This window comes from Andrena cerasifolii, chromosome 12 (assembly GCF_050908995.1).
Source record: "Andrena cerasifolii isolate SP2316 chromosome 12, iyAndCera1_principal, whole genome shotgun sequence".
Classification (NCBI taxonomy): Eukaryota; Metazoa; Arthropoda; class Insecta; order Hymenoptera; family Andrenidae; genus Andrena; species Andrena cerasifolii.
In genome coordinates, this window is record NC_135129.1 from 9,213,198 (window position 1) to 9,235,174 (window position 21,977).

The 21,977-nt window shown below is 51.1% G+C and overlaps 1 protein-coding gene across 3 annotated transcripts in view; it reads left to right on the top strand.

Moving 5' to 3' along the window:
* Nucleotides 1–21,977, top strand: part of LOC143375428 (zinc finger protein castor homolog 1) — a 112,330-nt gene that overhangs the window by 14,323 nt on the left and 76,030 nt on the right. Inside the window, exon 2 of one of the 3 annotated variants that reach the window (XM_076824492.1) lies at nucleotides 8,114–8,273. The gene's annotated coding sequence lies outside the window, so the exon portion shown is untranslated. Of the gene's footprint in view, nucleotides 1–8,113; nucleotides 8,274–11,904; nucleotides 12,738–21,977 lie in introns of those variants that run through there. The other 2 variants (XM_076824491.1, XM_076824493.1) reach the window with 2 other exon arrangements.

Sequence of the window (21,977 nt, forward strand, 5' to 3'; positions counted from 1 at the left end):
CTCCTCTCTTCTTCCTTATATCTCCCTGAAACTCCCATCTATCGTACCGCAGCTGAGTACCGAAAAAGAGCAGGCTCGTTTCGCTCGAACAGTGTCTGGGACGGGACAATTGCTGGAAGAATAGGCGCGTCGCGGTACGTCCATCGGTAACGTTAAACAATCGCAATTGACGAAGCGACGCGGTCGCCACGAATAGAAAGCGCAATTATCGGAAGAGCGCACAAAAGGCTCCCACTTAGCGAATTCCATTCTGGAACGGGAATAACGATTGCGATGCGAAAACTCGTCGTCGAATGTGAAAGTTCAAGCCCACGGAATGCAAGTAAATATTCCGCGGAGCTTTTAAGTGCAGCGTTACCTGTTGCAACCAGCCACTACCGGGCTCGTTCGAACTTGTTAGCCGGCCGTTTAGCACATTGTCGCTAGTAGATCGGGGATCGCGTACAATGCGTACACAGACCGTGAAATATCGGCCGTTTCACGGCCCGCCTCGCGTTTCTCTTCCTGAACTCCCTACTTCCAGGCTAATCCACGCTAGAATTATTTAGTCTACCAACTGGGACCCCTCGTCTACTGTCCATTTAAGATGGATCAAAGGCTTTTCTTTTTATTTTAGAATTTAGGAACCGTAGGGTTTGAAATTTCTGAAATTATTATCGAGCCAGCGGATGACCCGTGTGCAGCTGTATCGGCCCAAAATATCGTGAGGAAATTCCGAATGCGATCGACGGAACGGCTGGCGGTCGCGGATACACGCGTTGCATTCTTATCGAGTCACCATTGTTTCCTCGACTTCCCAATTAAATGCCCTATACGCAGCCACGTCGTCGACGTCCCCTCTGGTCCCCGCCGCCTGGCGATCGTTCCCCGATTCATCCTCTTCCCGTTTCTCCGTCTCTCTCCCGGGCACGTACCTCTGTTCTCGTTCGTGGGGAGGCCGTGAATGGGCGAGCAACGCGATTCCGGGAATTTAAAAACGGGAAGGAATTCGTAGAGAAAGGCGGGAGGAGAAAGAAGGTGTCCACGGGACGGAGAAGGAGGGAAGTGGATCGGAGGAGGGCAGAGGGACACACCGTTCTGTGTGATGTAGGCAGAGAGACACGTGGTGGGTGTGAGCTACTGGTATTTTATTGTTCGCCGGTGTGATTTGTGGTGTTGTTGTGTTGTCGTGTAGACGACTTGCTACACAGGGTGTACCGGTTCGTTTAGAAGGCCTCTGACTGAGCGACGCCGCGAACTAGCGTTTGGTGGCCGTGCTCCTAGCGCTTGGAAATTGAAAACCTTGGGGATCGATGGATAGAGAGATTTCCTTAACAGATAGAGGATTTTCCTTGACACGCTGCCGCGCCGGTTAATGAGCATTGTATGTAACGTGTCACGGTATCAATAACTCGCGCGCTCTTGCCGGTGAAATATTGCCGCCGTTGCTCCGATTGCTGTTCGAAGGTGGCTCGGTAGGAAATATGTAAGCGCAGACTTTGGTTCTTCGCCGCTTGGCGCGCCGGGCAATCAGGGTTAAGGGGAGAAGACCGTATAAATCGAACGAAAAATAGAAACAATTTTTTTTTCTCCATAAATAGCTTCTAAAACGTTTAAAAAATACATTCTCAAAGTTATAGGCCGAAATTCAACTCCGTATTGATAATATAGCCTGGTGAGTCAGCACGCCTTCGAGCGACGCGCATACTTAACACGCATTTCAAACGCGTTTTTCTCGAAACTACGTTTTCAAAATTGGCGCTGAGAATAACTAAAAAATAATTTGATCAGTCAATTTCAAATTTTGCACACTTTCAGTTTATAATATTCGTCGAAATATGAACCACTCGGTTTAACCATTAATTCTAACCACTGTTTTTAAATGAATAAAACGCGAATTTTTGGCGAAAATCACACCTAATTGTTTGAAGTTTCGCCATTCTTAAAATATGTAATTTTTTATACCATTTCTAGGTCATATTCTTACAATTATCACATAAATTGAAAAAAAATGTATTGGCCTGTTTCACATAACTACGCCGTTTTGCATCTCGAAAAAAACTATTTCAGATACTGCTCTATTTCTTTTGTATTTATTATAATTTTACTGTTACAGACACTTTTTTTACTTGTTATAATGTTAAACAAAGTACCCTTAAAGTTCCGAAAGGATTAGCGCATTGGTATGTTCGGAAAAAATTCTTAAAAATTGATACAAAAATAAGTCGTTTATACGGTCTTCTCCGCTTAAGAAACTCGTGATTTTCGGTGGAGAAGTGCGTCTGACCGAAACCCTCCCAGATCTACTCAGAGTGAGAATCAGCGAATTCGATTGCCAGCGAACTGCACGGATCCAGGATTAGATCGGATAAGGTCAGACGGTAGCAGGAGGAAACGTTCCTTCTGCGAACGCGTGGGCTACCAAGGTATCCCGAAGAAATGAGTGTAACCTCGTCGGTATGCAAGTATTATGTGTCTCGTGGAAACGGGATATCCCCGACTTGACTCCGGCAAACAATCGATACCGGAGTAAAGGAGTCGATACTCGAGTGTACGCGGACTCCCGCACAGAGGCACTCACACAGCTTGGACTTTCACGCCTGTACACGCTCGGAAATGGAGGTACGCGCGATCTTCTCATGACGAGCGTCCAATCGATTCCCACGACGGTCGAGTGCTTTCCAGAAAAATCCGCGATTGCGTTGCGTTTCGAAACGCGGAGCATTGCAGGTTCCTACGCCTTCCGCCGCGATCCCACCCCTGTTTGCCCTCGTAGGGAGATAAACGTCGGGATATTATTAATTGCCCGGCAGCGGAGGGCAGGTACAGAGCGAGCGAGCGAGCGAAGAAGGGAACTTTGACTATGTAACGACACTGCCTGCCGAATAAGACTATAAATTCGTCTGCGTAAATCACGTGGGAGGGTAACGACATGCGAGCAAGGAGGGTACTTTTTTGCTGGAGGTTCGCGCGCGGCTACGATCCGCGTACCCTGGGTGGATGTTATTGGTGGCAGGTACACGTGTGTTCCCGAAGGGAAGCACGGACATGGCCAAGGGACAGGAAAGTACAAGTGTTTCGAGGAACGCGTAATTTATATTCGAGGGCCGTCGACGGGCCGCGCGGCCAGCAACGCGGTTTTATGTGCCTTTCGGGAAACGTATGTTACGAGGCAATTAATTTTTCGAAAATCGCGATTATAACGACCACTCTTCGTTTCGCCGCGTCGCTATAAAACGCGCTAGCACGCCTTTATATCGCTCCACCGCCAGGTCGACGCGAAATTTATCGCCACCCTTCTGGCGAATTTGTTGTCTCAACGTTGCACACCTCTGATCAGCGCTCTTTAAGGGCGACAGAGTATTAGACCAACTTGTCTCTGTACCGTAGAGACACCTTCCTGGTGGGTACCATTTCTCACGAATTTTTTCACGCCTCCTGCCAGGCGAAAGAGCAGAGTTTCGTAGCCAGAACCGTGGAGCTAAATTAATAATCACGTTCTCCTTCGTTGCCACGTCTAACGATCGCAAAAAACCGACCCAAATCCGCGATCCAAGAGCGGGCGTAACGGTGCCCGTGTCTGCGGGGCAAAAATCCTCGATTTCGTCCGCTTTTTCCAGCAGGAACGGTGACTCTACTCGGCTCGGTCCCGCCAGCAAGAGGTTCTAATTAGTTTCTAAGTTCCTCCTCGGGTGTGCGGGTCTCTGTCCGCTACCGAGGCTCTCTCGCTCGTACCGGGAAGTTCCAGCGCCACCAGAAGACAATTATCCCTTCCTTTCTAGCTGGGGAACGGGGCCTAGACAAATATAGCGTCGAATCCTGTTTTCGTGTTGCCGTATTTACAGAGTGCCTCGGCTGGGAGTGCTTTAATGGCCCTTGATCACCGCGTGGAGAACTTTCGGTGGCGATATTTAGCCGTGATTCCCGGTTACAGTGATCGCTAACGGACGATCCACGTTTATCCTGAAAGCAACCTCGAGCACACCCCCGCAGCTCGACGCGAAATTTCCCAAGCAAAGTCCTCTCGGGTCAAGCGTGATTCATGTAGCGGACGAATCTCGGCGTGCAGGGCAGTTCACGGTTCGGAAAGCCGAAGCGGTCGGAGCGGATACACACCCGCGACGGTGGCTTCGAGGAAAACGAGATGAAAGATAATTGGTAGGAAAGCAATAGGTCGCCGTGTACGCACATTTCTGCGTGCAGGCCATCGGTAACGGAGGTCCGCGGCACACACGCGCGCACACACAGGCACTCGCGCACGCTTCGGAGCAGACAGCGACTCGGCGAAAGAGAACGATTCCGCGAGCGGGAACGAGGCGGATGTGGCGCTGAAAGACAGCGGCTTGTTACTTAATTCCATGCGCTCGCTTAAATAGAACGACTTAGACTTAAGGTAGTCTGCAAAAATCGGCGACACGCGGTTGTGGAGAGGCGGCCGGCCCGTGCGTGCACACGCTCGCGCGTCCACGTAGCCAGACACGCGGACAACGGCGTGTTTGATCGTGCAATGTCGGGGGTGCCTACTGGTTTTGATATACGAGCACACCAATACACGATCGAACGGTGTTACACGCGTGAGTCATATTGAAAACCAGTCCTAGCGATTGCTCTCGCGCACACGCGCGGCATCGCGAGCGCCGGCACTCTAAACTGGCCTCAGACTTCTGAATATCTCGACCATGGACGAGGAGCGAACTTTCCTCCTCACCTCCCGACGCGAAGCTGCGGTTCACCGTGGCGATGAATTTTAGAAATTTCCCTCGAACAGAGGAATTTCAATTCCTCAGGGTCTAGAAGGGTGTTTGGGTTCCACGAGGCGGATGAGATTTGGGTTTCTCAGATTTCGCGAGTCGTGAAGGAGAACGCGGGGTTGTTGAGAGTAGGAATAGATTTAGACGTCTCCAGGAATATTGCGTTCCTCCGCGGGACTCAGCAAATTGCCGAGCTACCCTCTTCCTCTCGCATTGTTGCTACTCCAGCCGAGGGGAGGAGAGGATGCAATCTGCTACTAAGAACAGGACGGGGAATATCGTTTCTGCGATCATGATTATCGATCGATAGGATGATGATGCTTGGGTCTTGGGTTCCACCGCGGGCTCAAGGGGCCGGATGATTGTTTTGGCGAATAATAGGGAATAACGCGTGGGTAATGGGTTGTTGGAGGCGGCCGTATTGCTTCCTCAGATTGCACGAGCGTAAACTATTTTCGCCAAAGCGATGGCCCCGCGAACACGCGCGAGGCTCGAGCAGAGTCGGTGGCCAGAGAGTTGGATGCCATTGCGGCGGGAGGGAAGCTTGCCAGTTGGCTTCGTGGACAAGCAAAAGGGGAACAATGATGACAATGTACCGAGTGGAGCATGTATTTATTCATTACCTGTCGCGCACAATTGGAAATAAGTTTCGGAATGGGAACTTTGCTCTGTATAGGTACCACAGAAAGCTCGCTAGCTTTGCGCGGCACGAACGCGAACCCAACTATAGTACCTACTCTGCCCACTCCGCGCGTCACATCTATTTAATCTACGCCACGTCCGATCAACCTACGACCACCAATCCGTCAACTCTATCACCCGCACCACCTCCACCTATCCCATTTCCCCGGCTAGCTCCGTCCACCTCATCAACCCTGAACACCCACAATCCTCGAAAGCTCCTCCACGCGGCGGGCACGTTCCACCCAGCTCGGTTGCTCTATCATAGAAAACCAGCAGCGCATTCCAAGCGACACAGTCACGGGTAGTATAGTAGCCGCATTCCACGACGCGAAGTCGATCACGCTCAACTCAATATGCAAATCCACGAGCTTTCGTGGACACGTAATTCGTTGCAGTCAGGGGGGGCAGGGGATGGAAGACGTGTGTGTCCAGGTTGCTGAAAATCCATGGACGTCGAAGAGGCGCGTATTACGGGCAGAAAGGAGCCGGGCAGAGCGCGCGCGCGAGAAGCGGTCAGGCAGCGTATCCACCCACGACGTGGCATACTGTAACGAGGCTACAGTCCATTAAGTGCGTGCGGCTATTATGGCTAATGCATTGCGAAGCAATAAAAAACGGGAAGTATAGCGGCGGCGGGCCGCGTGCGCACGCCCGGGAACCGGACCACATTCCATGTCGGACGAGTATGTACGCGCTGCTCAATGCATTGCCTTCAACGTGCAACGCTCGTAGATACGCCGACGACACGCGCGCGCACAACGCGAGCCTTCCTCTCCGAACGCGCCCGTTCCTCGTACTCGTTTATCCTTGCCTGCATCCTGCCTGAAATCCTCCGGGGATGATGGAGTTTCGACCACTATCCTCCACCAACGGCTCTCTTCCCACTCGATCGCGATGCTCCGGGAGGATTTTATCGACGCGCGATTGTCGAGCGTTGGAGAATCTACGCTCGGATCTAGGGAGGGATGCGTTCCCGTAAATTTCCCGGAGGCAGAGTCGCCACGAAACCGTGGAGCGAGGGAAAGTTGAACGATCTCTCTCGGCGCGGCTCAATGTTTAAAAATACTCGCGGCTCGGCCCTTGAGCGGTGGAAATATGAATTTTTTATCTCTCCCTCGCGGACCATATGGCCGGTGCTCATCTCTCGAGGGGTGGAAAGACAAAAAAGCGGGTCGAGGAGAAAGAGAACGGTGGAAAAAAAACGGAGGAACCGCGGGACTGCGGGGTATTTTTAGAATAGAATTTCCAAGGTGGTTTCCGTGGTTCGCTGCGACAGCCAGGAAAGAGGAAAGGGTTGCACCGTCCTCTTTCCTTTTTTCTCCTTTTCAAACGGGGCTCTGCCACCCCGTCGTTTCCGCGTCTAAATTCTTCTCACCCTTTCCCGTTAGCGCTCGGACCCTCTGTTTTCCTTTGAGACTCGAGGATCCTTCAGCTGTCACTGCGCAGTGTTCCTCTTGCCATCGATTCTGTGCCGATTCCTTCCTCTCGATTACGAATACTTTTGGAATGGCAATAATTCCAAATAATAAGTGGCACGACTCAATCCTGATAACGAGGATCGAGAGGTAAGGTCAGTGGAAGTTTTTCAATTCCCTCTCTTCGGAGATACGAATCTTCAAAAAAGGTGGAAGGCAGTGACGAATGAAAATCACAAGTCTTTCCATCGATTTCTCGAAACGTCTCCAGCTGTCCGCTAACGTCTCCCTCCCCTTGGCTCTATCCTATAACGTGGAAAGATATTTCCATCGGATCCTGGCTACCTGGAATCGAAAGTACCGATTTTTTTCTCTGCTCGATCCACCCCTCAGGGCACCGACGGCTGAACCGGTAGCCCGTTATTTAAAGGTTCCTTTTTGGCTAATGGTTTTCTCACACGGACACCGCAACGGTACAAACCCCTTCTTTCCTGATATTCGAAACCCCCAGGAAAAGCTAACGAGACTCTTTCTGTTCGAAAAAACCGTGACTCCAGCTCTCCAGAATTCTTCGAGCCATTAGCAGCGATTCTCACCCCAAATTGGTAGTAATAATCGAGATGCTCCCTAAACCAAATTCATGGGAGAAACTTAATCGCCCGTTGAATCAGTCGCTTTACAGAGCTTTCAAGTAAATGAATACAGTGAACATGCTAGATTGCGGTAGATCTATAAGTGCACGAGTTGGCAGGGAAAATGACAGAAATGTCGGCCATAGGAAACACGATATTTTATCGAGGCTAAACGGGTCTTTAAGGAAGCGATACGAGGGACCGGTATCCTGACCCATTTCTAGAGGGTTACGCAGCAACCCTTTCGCCAGCGGAACCTAACGGACCGCGACTCTTTTTCCCACATTCTACTTTCCACGAACTATCGGCTACCTGATTTCCGACGGGGTGGAAAGCAGCCCGAATTAAATGGGATCCCTTCGCAGCGCAGGTGACGCAACAGGCTAGATACGTAAAATGAAATTAATTTCCTGCTCGGTTGATCGCATCTCCCGAGGCCTGCGAGATCACTTTACTTGGTTAAAATCATCCCGTTCGCGTCCCACTGTAATTATTGTTAATCGGCCACGGAACTCACTGTGAAAGTTGGAGGACAAAGTGCAGCCGTTTGGAGGTTGTTTTCCCTAATTCAATCCGCAATTGTTCGCGATGCCCGCCAATGGACGGTGAAGCGACACGTCTCAACGAGCCTTCTCTCCTTTCTTTGTTCCAGATTCGTCTTGCGCCGGGGTGACAAGAGCCTCGCAGCCTCTCAGCACGGTGTTGAGCGAGCGTGGACGATAGTCGTCGTGTTCGCGGCGGCATAATCGTGACAAATGAGGATGTCGAATCGCCGTTGAATCGAAAAGGAGGAGGCGCGTTCACATGGCCTGGTGAGTACGTGAATCAGTCCCATTTTCGTTCATCACTCTTTTCATCTTTAATCATCCTTAATCCGCGGCCATAAACTACCCGCACGATGTGTAAATAGCTCGGAAATGTCAATCTAAAAGCTGGAAGGGACGGCGAATGTGCCGTCGTCATTGGAGCGAAAGAAAAGCCGGGGGCCAGCGCTTGGGAACAGCGCCGGGTCGTTTTTAATCGGTCGTTTCTCGCCATTGTTTCACCGCGGCGCACGGTTAATTCGGCACATTGTTACTCCATTACGTTGACGATCGGAACGTCTGGAGGGAATCAATGCTCCTCCGTTCATACGGGACTCGTGGCGAAAAAAAAGGGGAGGTCTTCGGGGCCGTGGAGGGTGGCGAAACTCTCGACATTATTGGACAAGGGCTAACCCCCTGCTCGTAACGTCCCTTCGGAGGGCGAGTCTGCGCCCCGGCTATCTTTTGTTTCCCCGTTGTTACCGTGGAAAGCAGGATGCAGCTTCTTGCATGGAATAACAAACTAACGATTCGAATATTGTTCGAGATTCGAAAGCCTCGAGAGTTTTACTGTTTAGAGCAGTCTTGCCGTTTTGGCTTTGTCCGCTCCACGATTCTCTGATCTCGCAGGACTTGCGGGGCAATTAGGATTGTTAAGAGGGCTCGGCTCTTCGAGTGGTGTTTCTAGCTTGCGAATATGAAATATGATTAGGCGATGCATAGGATTCGTAGGACGATCGATAAGAAGACCGTCTTTATTTTCACGTCCACGACCCCATGCGATTTTACAAGTGCTCTCTGGCTCAATTAGCGACTAGCCGAAAGGAGGCTAGGGTAATCGTCACCCCTGCGAAACGTATCGCCGATAAGCGTCGACGATGACACAGGCGCTCCGTTTCGGGGGGTGAAAAGTGGGAGGGTCTTGGACGGGGTTGCCCGAGAGCCGCGCGTGACGTCATTGGCTAGAACTGCACCCTGACGATTCTGCGCAGGGGTGAAGCTTGACTTTGCCGAACGGAGCCCCGTAGATTTCAACAACTCCCTGGTTACTCGCTCTAAACTCGCGTCTATCCAAACTCGGAGTAGGGGAGACCGCGGCTAAAATTTCCGGGGGTAAGTTCTTCCGACGGCTCTATCTTCGAAATAACAAGAGCGTTGTAGTTTGAATTATTCGTCCCTTGTTAGAATATGCTTCGATTATATGGTCTCCGAAACGCTTTAATCACGAAATCGTGCTTGAGAGACTGCAACATAAATTTCTCAGATTTTGTTCATATAAGCTAAACAACCCTGTGTCAATATTCGATCATGATTACTCTACGATATTAAACACAGTCAACCTCGAAACATTAGCTGCGCGTAGAAGAATATCCGACCATTTCTTTATTTTTAATTTAATCAATAACCATATTGATTGTCCCTCTCTTCTTATGCAAATCAATTTCTACGCACCTGAACGCGCATTGAGATCTAGAGCAGGACTACAACCACTTAAATCCAGATCTACATATGGATTAATTAATCCAATAAATCGAATTATTGCTGACTCTAGTACTCTCTTTAATAGTATTGATTTATTTAATGGATCTGCGTACACCTTTAAAAGACAGTTACGTAGGATTATCGGATAATGTCTTATCCGGTGTACCATGTAATTTAGCATGTCTATCTTTTGTTATATTAGGTAAAGTTCTTTTTCCTTTGTAAACATTTATGTAAAGAGGGTTGTAAGCAAGGACCCATTAGTCGCGTACCAGATAAGTGAGAAAAAAATTTCTATCATTATTTTTTGGTCCATTTCAATTATTTAACGTCGATATTATAGATTGATTCGTTCTTATGGATCAAATGACATTTAAGAACATGGTGTAATAGTATTTATCGTTTGAATATATGTATAAGCAGAATAGGCTCTCAAATTGCTACATATGTCGGTAGGGACTAGTTGTTACCGTGACTTGGGGCACGTTGTTACCGTAACGATGTATAAATTGTTTCTGCTGTGCTTTAAGCTGCGAACGTATGAATGAAAGGCGGAAAGGGACACGACTTCAGTCGAAGTTACGCGTAAAGATAAATAAAAACTGTCGGTAGAGAATTCAGTATCTGCCACATGATTCTATCGAGATTTATTAAAATACTACAATGTGGACAAGAGGCCACAGTAGGCTACACGTACAAGTCTCAATAAGTAGGAACCTACATACAATCGAATATAAGACTGATTAGTATATTATAGTTCTTATACCAAAGATAATGTTTATGGTTATTACATCGTTTTGGTTTTCTTTTAAAGATAACATATTTTTGTTGGTCCGAACCTTCATAAATAAACATTATTAATAAAATTCTGTTATATTTCATTACAAAATGAAATATTTCATTAAAATGCAACTCGTACATCTCAGTAACAACTTATCCCAATGCGATAACAACTTGCTCCATATAGGGGTAAGAAGATCCGCTTCGATCAGCCACAAATAAATTGCTTTCTACGAAAAACCTATTACAATATATCAGATACAAGCTTAAAATCAGAAAATATAATAAATTTAACAAGAAATCAGTCAACAGTGAAGAGAATAACTACATTATTTTCCAGTCATTTTTTTTATGTTTTATCAAAATCGGAACTTTTACCCCCGGTCTCCCCTACTCGTGCCCAACGAACCTCCGTACACAAATTTCCGAGATCTCTGAGATCACTGTCATGAGAGCTGAAAGTCTTCGGTATCTACCAATTGGCTCTCGCTGATCCACTGCCACCACAGAGCTCCGAGTAGCAAAACCGTCCATCCCGACCGAGAGGAATCAACCGGCAGCCTCGTGAAACTATCTGCCAGACCCACCCACAGCCTCCCGCACCCCACCGCGTGGAGGGTGACCGCGCGATAAGAAGAAGAAGCACGTGGACGAGGCATCGAAAGCAGCCCCGAGGCGCAGCACGCCGCTCGCCAGCCGGTGGACGAGTGCGCGACAGTAGACGAAGACCAGAAGAAGAACTCTGGCTGGACGGTTTTGCGGGACGGTGGCACTCTATCCGTCTCCCTTTATCCTCGCTGCTGCAGCTCCTCTAGCCTGTGGTGGAGTCGGCGCGCGGGACAGAAGACCAGACTCGCGATCTGTTCGTGTCGGAGAGAGACGAGGAAGACAGAGCCGCGTGGGGAAACGCTCGGTGTTCTGGGGGTACGGGGACGAGGTGGAACGACACCGAAGGCGGGGAGAACTCGACGTGTCGTTCCGTCTGACGGGGTGGGGCATCGTTGCAGGGCACGTCGGTGGGGGCCGCGAACCGTGGATCGGCTCTGCGCGTCGAAGAAGGGGCATAAAACTGGCACCGCTCCCCTCCTCTCTGTCTCTCTCTCACCCTTCGGAGGGGTTCAGTCATCTCGCGCCAGCCGAGCCACGCGCACTCGCTTGTCTCACATTCTGGGCTCGGTGAAAGACTCTCTCTGTGCTGCGAACGCGCTACCGTTCACACGCGCGCTCTCTCAGTCCTCCGCCGGTGTCTCTCTACCCCCTGTTACACGGGGTTGGAACAGGCCAGCTTTGGATCGCGCGATCGACTCCGTCGCGTCGTTCTGCTCGCCGCCTCGGTGGTTCCTTGGGCGCGACTCTTGGCCCACCTTAGTCACCTGGGTCAGCGAGCACCTAGGCGCACGAGAACCAGACCGCCCCCTGCGGGACGGAAGCCACGGAGCACCCCCACTTCTTGGACAGGCGAGCCACCCCCACCAGCCGGCGAGATCGCTGTGGAGTGGAAGATACACGGAGGACCGAGTTTCACGGGTGGAGAACCCGCGGATACGTCGCGATCATCCCCCCAACGAGGCGGATTGCTCTCCCGGTGGAGGATATTTCGAGATTTTGCCGGGAAATCAGTGCTACCACCGCCAGCTGGAAAACACACCCCCTTGCCGCCCTCTCGAGGAGCCGGAGAGCTCGGCACGGAGCGAGGACAGTGGCATCATCGCGCCTCGTCCACTTCGTCTACCCGTGGATCGGTGGTGCCGGGAACTTCCGGTTCGCACGGCTCTGAGGGTGGCGAGTCGGTTCGCGCGTCGCGCCTCGAGAAGTGATAACGCCGTTGGTTGACAGTGGCCAGCTCAGGTGAGAACGGGCCCCCAAGTGGTTGTTCGTGGACGGTGGTGATTAAGCGAGTGAATATCGTCGTGACGAGTGATCGATATATTTCTCTTGCTCCGCTCCGTACCGAGGGAAGAACTGTTCGGTGTTCAGCGATGCCAAAGTGATCGTTTACGAACCTCTGGACAGCTCGCACTGTCGCCTACTAGTGAGTGATGAGACACGCCGACCGACAGACAGGCGTGCTGTTCGTCTAGGGTGGCACCAGGCACCGAGGAACCACTAGGCCAGCCACTTCCGGCTCGTCACCGTTTCACCCAGGACTATGCTGGCCAGAGGAAACGCACGAAGCGGAGGAAACGAGGATACTCGCTGAAACAAGTCGAGGTAAACGTCACTTTTCCCATCTCTAAGTGTCAGCCAGCGATTAGGTCCCATCGTCGTGTTCCAATTCGAAGTCTCTCTTGCTTCCGACCTCCTCGGGACCAGCAAACGTCCCCCGAAGTAGGGAAAAACCTGTAGATCGAAATAGACAGCACCGTCAGCCGTGCACGGGACGCGAGATCGTCGGTAGGATTTGGGAAAGCCGCGAAAACAGACTGCGACGGGTTTATTTATAATTTATACGAGCCGGTGAACATTGCAGCGGGCACTCCTGCGGCAACAAAGTATTTGAATTATGTCGGGGAAGCGATGGGCTACTGCAAGGGCGGCTGTAAAGTCAGTTGGCAACCACTTAGTCGCCTCGGGTTCCGAGAGTTGTGCAAAAGCGCTCGATTTAGCGTGCCACGCCGTATTGTTCCTCGCTGAGGTTCGGCAAAGGATGGACTCCTTGGAAATTCTATTCTAAAAACCGCGCGCGAATTCCACCCGTTGCGAAGACGCGGCCGTAATTGCCAGCGGAGGAGTATCGCGTTCGGCTAGAGCGGAAAATTAGCGTTGCTCGCCGCCTGGCCGAGTGGAAATAAGCGGAGAAACGCTCGCCTGATTTTTTCGTGACGATGCTATCTGGGGAGATTTAAGAAACCAGCCGCGGAAAGAAACGCGATATCGAGGCGGCGCACAGCTGGGCGGCGAGGGTGAATTTTTATGGGGAACGCGAGCCGCCACGATTCCCCGGGCTCGGGGGCCTGTAATCAGAATCGCGGGCAACGATAAGCCGCGACGAGTGGCGTTCGTTTCAGGCGTTCCGTTTTCGTTCAGGTACCGTGAATTAACTGCGCAGAAGTTGCTTTTAATGACGGAGGGACACGTTGCTAGCGTGCTCTGTAATTTCGATGTTTCGGCTCGGGGGAAAACAGGAGGGAAAAGTGAGCTTGCAAGTGCTGGAACCTTGAAGCTCGAGAAGCTTGCTCTAGAACTCCAGGATATTCTTTGGGGGGCGTTTCTTCTTTCCGTGATTACTTATTCTTCTAATTTCTCGGGCAATTACATGTACGATAAGTAATCTAGTCTTCGTCTTTGAATATCGGACCATCATTCGGAACCAATTGCCCCTATATCCCAACAAAGCCATCCTCAAGGGCATGAATGGTACCACGACGCGAGCAAGTCGAGGCAACGAGTGTCAAAGTACCAACAGATACGCTCCATACACTGAACGGAGCGAGAGAAATGAAGGTATCAAGGGAAAAGCAGAGAGAAATACGGGCTCCGTTTGATGCACGGTCGGTGGGCGAATCTCGTGGAAAGAGGGAAAGGACGAAGGGTAGACGAGGAGAAAACGAGAGGACTGGGGACGCGGCGGGGAAGAGGGTGGGGAAAACCTCGAAACAATTGGAGGCGCGGAGGCGGCCGCATTTCATGTTGCCTGGCATCGGCTCCCTTTAAAGAGTCTCTTGCTTTTTGTTAGCTCTTCGAAAATTATGATTGTTTGTCCGCGAGATTTACTGCCGCGGGAGGCCTCCTCAGCGCGGTACAACGTAGCCGAGGTGCCCTCCAGGGGCACCCAAAGAGTTTTCAGCCAGCGCACGAAGGGGGGCCCAGGGGGGTGGTTTGCAGAGATTAGAGAATCAGGAACGTCACGGCGTGCTCTCTGTCGCTCTGCCGAACCACTCCTCCTCTTCCTGCTTCCAGCTTCCTCCTCTTCGTTCTCTCCTTTGTCTACTTCTCTTTTTCACAGAGTTGTTTATTTATGTCGCCGCGTTCCCCGTAATCTGGCCGCGGAGATTAGCGGTGTTTGAATTAGCTGATTCGGGATGACGATTAAAAGTTTCCATCGAGGAGCCCCGTTCTGATCTGAGATTTCCTGCTTCTCTCGCGAGGCCTGCAGCTCTGTTTGGTTCTGCGATTACGTTTCGGTGAAATTGTTAAGTGTATGGTAGTATCGAGTGGGTCTCGAAGACTTTCGAGCCGTCGAAAGTCTCGATAGTTTGAAATTTCTTGGAGATATAGGTGATTGACAGCCTCGCGGCTGTCCGTAGTGTCGTACTTTCGAGGATTTCCAAGGATTTCGAGATCCTCCGTGACTGTTAAGCAGCGTGAGTCGTGTACGACAGGAAATTTTAAGCAGTACACGAAATAGATTTGCCAGGGTACACTAGTGAAAGATCGGAACCAGCTGAGAACCTCTGACATCGTGTTTACGAAAGTTGCCAGGCAGATATAAATTGATTTTACGTCAGTTGTTTTATTTCTGTGCTGTTCAATAATGAGCTAATGAATCTGCACGCGTTCCAGGAATATACGCGAACACGTTTACTTTAATATAATCGATTGTTGCGATAAGAGACGACGCCACAATGTCGCCTCAAAGGACTCTGCTCGCTCTGTTCACTCTGATTGTTGTCTTCCTCCCTGTGCTCTTGTTGGTCGGGAGCCCGGTCCACGAGAAAAGGGAAAATAGCGAATTTCCATCCCCTTTGTTCTCGATCGAAATTCAAGGGTACGCTCGCTCGTAAAGCATCGACTTCTGAGCTCGATACACTCGGTATTCCGTTGATTTATTCGCTATCTTATTGTGCCTCCGAACTAAACCCGACCTGGACGTCCCAAAAAGCCGCTCTCTCTTCCTCTCTTCCTCCCCTCTTTCTTCCCTCACGAGCTGGCGATCGCTCTATAAATTTCACGAGTCTTTCGAACCCTATATTTTCTCGTTATCCTCGCGTTTTGCACGACACGTTTTATTAAAGTACGATAATTTTACGAGGCGCAGCCTCCTCCGTCCCCGTCCCTCTTTCTTTTTCTTCTCCTCTTCTCCGTGCACCGCAGCCCGCCACCCAGGCGGCTTCCCTTTTCCCCCGTTTCACGGTGTTTCTTCGCCTCGATTCTCGATCCTTCGTGCAACAGGAATGGAACTGTTTCGCGTGGAAATGCATTCTTCTTGGTCTAATGCGTTCCGAATCGCTTGGATTCTCAGGAATTCTTCCTCACAACAGTTCAACTGCATCTTCGACTGGATGCTCGTTAATCTGGAGCGTTGGTTTTTGGCGCGAATGCGTTAAAGCTCGATCGCTCCGACGGTCGTAATAAGATCGTTTGATAGACAATAGAAAGCGAATCACCGTGCCAGAAGCCTACGTTTAAAAGTCAAGGGAGTTTGAATTACCCTGAACGGTGTTCGCGGTACATCTGAAGGAGCCGTCGATCGACGAACAGTTTGCAAAGAAACATTCAATTATCACGGTCGGATCGACGGAACGGGCGGAGGCATCGTCGGGAGGATCACGAGAGGCATCGGGAGATTCAGAAGTGGACGAAGAAGGAACGGGTCGTTGGTACGCGGCCGGCTGTACCTTCCCCTGGAAGGCAGCTCGGCAGTAAAAGGCCGAAAGTTTTTAATACTTTCAGTTGTTTTTATGGCGGCTGGCATTTGCTCTTTTTTATTGTTCGCCTCCTCTTTCCATCTCCCTCGCGGCAACACGCACACGACCCTTCAACCGCGTTCAAGGGAGGAGAGAAAGAGGGACGAGGGAACGCGAGTACACGCGGCAGAAGAGAGAAAGACTCGAGCCGAAGGAGAGAAAGACCTCAGTCAGCCTTCTCTGATGTACGACTCGGCGGTCCGCGTGAAAAAAATCCCATAAACCAGTAAAAAAGCACGGGGTCTCTGGGCCAGAAGGGGCGGCGGGGAACGGAACAGCCGGAGCAGGAGGTGGAGGTGGAGGAGAAGGAGACGGAGGAGAAGAAGAAGAAGAAGAAGAAGAGATGGAGGGCCCAGTATCGCTAAAGGAATTCCTCTTATGACGAACCACGCGTGATTTTCTCTCATTCCCTCTCCCCCTTCCTCCCTCTCCGCCTCGGACCCTTCTACCAGTCCGAATCTGCACTTCTTCACCTCCCCTTTACAACCATTCTCCTATTTCTTCGTCTGCTTCTTCCTCGGGTTCTTCTTCCCTCGGGCTGCACCGCTGCATCGACGCGCGGCAGTGAAACCGCGCGATCTCGATGCACGAATTAAAAAGCGAAGACAGAAGAATTTCGAATAACTAATGACCGCCACATGCACCCGTGTCGCGTCTATTCTTCTTCGTGGCCCCCACCAACACCGGGAACACGAGGATCTCCTGTTGGCTCGTCGTTCCCAGTCGCTTTTGATTCAGCGTTCTTTGCTTTCCTGCACTTTCCAAATCTCCGGGATCACGTGTCATTTATTTGGAAGAGAACTTGCATTCTTTGTATATCTTCTCTGTCTATCCTCGAATCTGCCTCGTTTCGCTGACGGTGCCCTCGATGATCGTTGCAACGCGGATATGGAAATTCGCGGGAACGGAACTGGGAAGAGAGGAACGTGGAAGGAAAATACTAGGAAGGGAAAGAGGAGAAGGAGCGTAGAGAATACGGATTGTAGTTCTCTGGCCGGGACTGTAATGGAGTATCGCCGGTCTCTATGAATAGTTATGGCTCGTTTCGCATAAATTAGGCCGTAAGAATTAATAGCTAATTCAGCAGGTTTTCAATTATCGCCGAAGCGAGAATTCAGTAATACGGTGGCTTATAAATATGGAGGAGAATTGTTGTTGCTCCCACGGCGCGCGGACGCGAATTTTTCGAAAATAATGCTCGACTAATTTCCTCAACGATAATCGAACGAGCCGTCGAATAAAATTACCACGCGCCTGCCCTTCTTTTTCTCCTCTTGCCCTTGTTCCACGGTCTTTTCGAACTTTTCGTACTCCGCGCTTTGAAAATACAATCTTCCAGGGATGCTCTGTTCCCAGAGGAAATATTCTTCACTAACCTGCGAGCAATTAACTCGACTTCAAGCTGATAAGAATTCTTTAAAAAATTCTACTACTCTCAGGATCTTCTTGCACGTTCAGTGCCACTGACTTTATCACACACGTTTCGCCAAGTCGCAACTCTTTAGGAAGCTACGCTGTTTGCACGAACACCAGAGAGCAAGAAACCACCCTCTGGAGGGCCAAACGAGTTCGCAGAAGTCGAGAAATCGGCAAACACCGCGGACGATTAAACAAACCACTCCTGGGGCACGAAAACCCTCGTCAACGCCTCCACGAAGGCCCTCGGGGATCCGAAAACCTCGCCAAACATTGTACTCCTTGAAGTAGAAAAAAGATAGCGGAGGAAAGTAGCATAGATGCCACTCTCCGGCAGGAAGGACTCGCACCAGACATGGGGCCAGGATTCTTGCTATCGTCTCGATGATCGGATCGAAAGGAAAAGGAGAAACGAGAGGGCAGGATCGAAGCGTCGTCCGTAATTTCAGATAGACTCGGTGCCGGGTGTTATTAAACCCGATAGGCCAGCGAATGTTTCTTCCTCGCGGGTGTTCCCCGACTTCAATTTAAATCGGTGACTTTGCTCTTCTGCCTCCCTCTGCCTCCTCCCCTGCTTCTTTCGAGTGGTGTGCGTAGCCACGGCGTACGTGTCCTTCGTGGCAGGAGTCCCTTGGAGAACCTTTCGGCCAGCGAACGAAATGGAAAGGAGGAAGGAACGGAGGAGGATCCATGACTGGGGTCCAACGTGATCCAGAAACACGGTTCTCGGGTTATCGAGTCGTGATAATTACCGCGTTCACTGTACCTTAGAATTCACGTCTGCCAGATACCAGCCGACCACTCTAGGAAGGAAAAGATGGACTTTCCCTTGAGAAAACATTCGAGGCACTTCCTCTCTCAGCCGGTCCCAATAAAATATGTATCAGTAACACTCATTACGAGCCCGTAGCACTACTTACCGGTTAATTAAGATCCCGCGTGATAAATCCGGGCCGGGCCACTTGCTCGTGAATTAATGATTTCCATCGATCACGTGGCAACCGCCGATTAATAACGCCGAGCGCGTAATCAGCCCCCATCGATTCGAATAATTCCTAATTCGCGGCGCGCTCGAGCCCCGCGTCGATACCGATCGGCTCGGACGGCCTTTCACGAGCCACGATTCCCATAGAAACCGCCTGAAACACCGCGTCGGCGTCGGGCGTTTAATTACATCGGAAGAAGAGCGTATCGCATCCCGGGAGAGATCGTTTGTCACGATGATCCCGCTGACAAGTCAATGCCACGTTCCCGAGTCAAAGAAATCATTCATCACCTCGCGCCACCGTGCCTCGGCCGATTATTCGCGTGTCTGTTGAACATCTTCCACCGGTGTCGATGACCACCTCGTGGGTCCATCGCCCAATCCGAGGCATTCCGTCAGAATCGCGGAATCCACTCGCGCGCTTTTACACCGCGCAATTAAGCCGGCTGATAGCGGGCGATAAGAGGGGGCCAGACGCGCTCTCCGCTGCTCCTGCTGGCCTGGTTAAGTTCAGGGTTCCTGAAATTGGCCGAGGATCGGGAGCGAGGTGGCTCTCAGAGGCTGGGAGATAAATGGGATAGCTCTCGGAGTAGCTTGTGGCTCGAGATTCCTGAAACAGATGTTAGTGGTCGGGAATGGTGTTTGGTTGTGAGTTAATCAGAGACTTCGTGGCGGTCAGTCGTCTTTTGAAACTGTCTTTTAGCGGCTTTTACCGTAGGTCCTCTTGCAACTCGCGTTTCTGCGCGACGGTTGGCAGCATGTACTTGATCCAATGAGCGATCCGTGTTAGATATAAATTATAGCGTGTTTCCACGAGGCTTCCGGTTATCGGTGGCCAAGAAAACTCGAGGAAGCCCCGTCGAAACAGGAAGCATCTCGGCCCGGAGGAGGACACTGCCGGCCGTGAGGATCGCGACCGGTTCTTCGGATCGCGTTTTCATCGGCGAACGCCGCTCGGTGTCGCGCGGGTTCGACCGTTATTCAGGAATTAATTCATAATTAGAGCGGCCCACCTATGGGGAGCCTAACCCACATTCCAGCCGCCAGCTGTCCCCGCCAGCAGCCTCGTTTCCAGCTTTTCTTTTCCTTTCTTCTCTTTTCCCTGCTCCGCTCCGTCCTCTCCTCCTTCTTTGTGCTGCCACGTCTCCCTCTGGTCTCTGCTCACCTACACGCGTTATTTTGCATCGGCTCGTCGGTGTCGTGAGCCAGTGCAAGCGTTGCCCGCACACCAGCTTTCCTCTCTCGCGGTGTTCACGCTGTGTCGCTGTCCGGGAGAACTGGTCCCAAGTGGATCAGCTGATTGCTCCGCTCCAAGTCCACTTCACGGCTTTTCTGCCCAGGGAGGTCCTTGCATTGTTCCTAAGCGGATTTTCTCCGCTCCGGATCTGTCGCCTCCTTGCTCCACCTGACGACCGTCTCTTGGAATCTTCCCCTCCGCCTGCTCCAGCAGTTCTGCTCGAGCAACAGGGTATTAAGCTCGCCTCGGAGCTCGCTTCTTCCAGCGTTCTCCGCCGCAATATTTTAGCTACTCCACCCTATGGCTCCGCTATTCTCCCCGAAAGGAGGCCAGAATAATTCGACTCCTCTCCTGGGTCTCCGAGCGCAACAGCGACGTTTCGCAACGAGTTCACGGATCATCGAGTGCGTGGGAGTCGGGAGGCGAGGAAGAGGCTCGAGAGGATTAGAAAGTCGATTTCGCGTATCCGAATTCGAGTCGGTTCGATCGAACCGGCCGGGAATTCGTCCGGGGGTCTTTGCACCCGGAGAGGATTCCAGCGGCGTCATTTATGGAACGGACAAGACACGCCATTAGATTTATGATTATGCAGCACCGGGGTTTATATTTATGAAAGCCACCAACACACAGGCACGCCAGGCCAGATGTGACGTTAATCCGATTGCCGGTAGAAACTCCCGCGGGACCGACCAGTTCGATTCGGATCACCTGATTTACAAATTTATCGCTTCGCAGGATTGTTCGCGGGGTTAACGTTTATCGTTCGTAAATATCGCGATACAGAAACCTCTGGGAAAGATCCTCGCGTCTCGCGTGAGCGGTATAAAATTAAAAAGTGGGGAATTAAATTGCCGCGGCTCGCGAGCGCAGATCTGCGACAGAATTGTCCCTGGATTCGAGTGTACCCGAGGATCGAAAAATTTTATCGCAGCTGTAATCGGCGTCCAGCTTCTTAGAGAGTTAAGAATACTTACCACCGTCCTCTGCCGCACAATTTGAATACGACTCTTGAAATACAACTCCCTCTTTCGCGCGATACGAGGAACATTCGGGGGACGGAGTCGAAAGGACTTTCATTAGGAATACTAGAAGGAGCGTCCACTCCCGTGCGGGGCTTTACATTCAAGAAACTAATTAAGAATTCAAATAATGACGCGTGCTTGCGTCCGTTGGTGAATTTAAAGGGCCGATTAAGAACCAAGTTATTGGTCCTGGAGCGCAGTCGCAGAAACGCCACCGAATACGGGGAACCGAAATTCGGGGAGAAATTATGGCCGACCCTCCCCGTTTCTGCGCCTCGGTTCGAATAAACATCGAGCAGGGAAATTGCACGCAATTTGGAGGCGGTTTTGCGTGGAAATTAACACAGTCCTCGGTATTAAAATATCGAAGAAGCAGGGCTGCTGGTAATTGGAAGAATTCGAAGGGATATAGACAGAAAAGGGAGACGTGGCGAGATTAATAACGCAGGGTTGATGGCAGGACGGATCCGGAGTAAATCATGGCTGCTCGATCGTCGACGCTCTCGGATAGGTGTTTTATCGATCCATCGAGAATAGGCCGCGGCACGGTGCTCCGGGACGGCGTATATCCAGTTTTCCTGAAACGGACTTTTTGGTCGGGCAAGGCGGTCGTAAAACGCGAGATACGCGATACGGAACGGCTTGGAACGCGCTATCGTGCGTGTACCTGCGCCAGCGACGATAGCACGCGCGAGCGCAAGCGTGGAGACACTGCAACGGAAGAATGCAACTCGCAAGTAGGTCAGCTGGATTCTCTGTTGCACGCTCTCCCGGCCTTTTATCTCCGCGAAATCGGCCGATTTCTTCGGCTGGAACGGCCGGGATTTTTTCCGATTCCACGCGTGTTCTCTCTTCTCTTCCCCGCTTCCTCGAAGCGTGTTTCTGCGCGCAGAGATCCCCGACGACTCTCGCGGAGGAGTGGCGGACGATTTTCTAGAAGGAAACGGTCTTCCACTTGTTACTCGTTTGGGAGAGACAGAAGCCTCGGCGATCTGAAACTGTTCCGCGAATTTAATCTCGCGTAACCGTGTCACGTGTCTCCGTGCCTGGCCTCCTCCGCTCCACGCGTTTTCATGCTATTCGGAAATATAACGCCGCGGAGTAACCGGCTTTCGGTTTTACATGGCTTCCGCCAGTCGCTCGAATAACGCGCGTCGCGCAGAA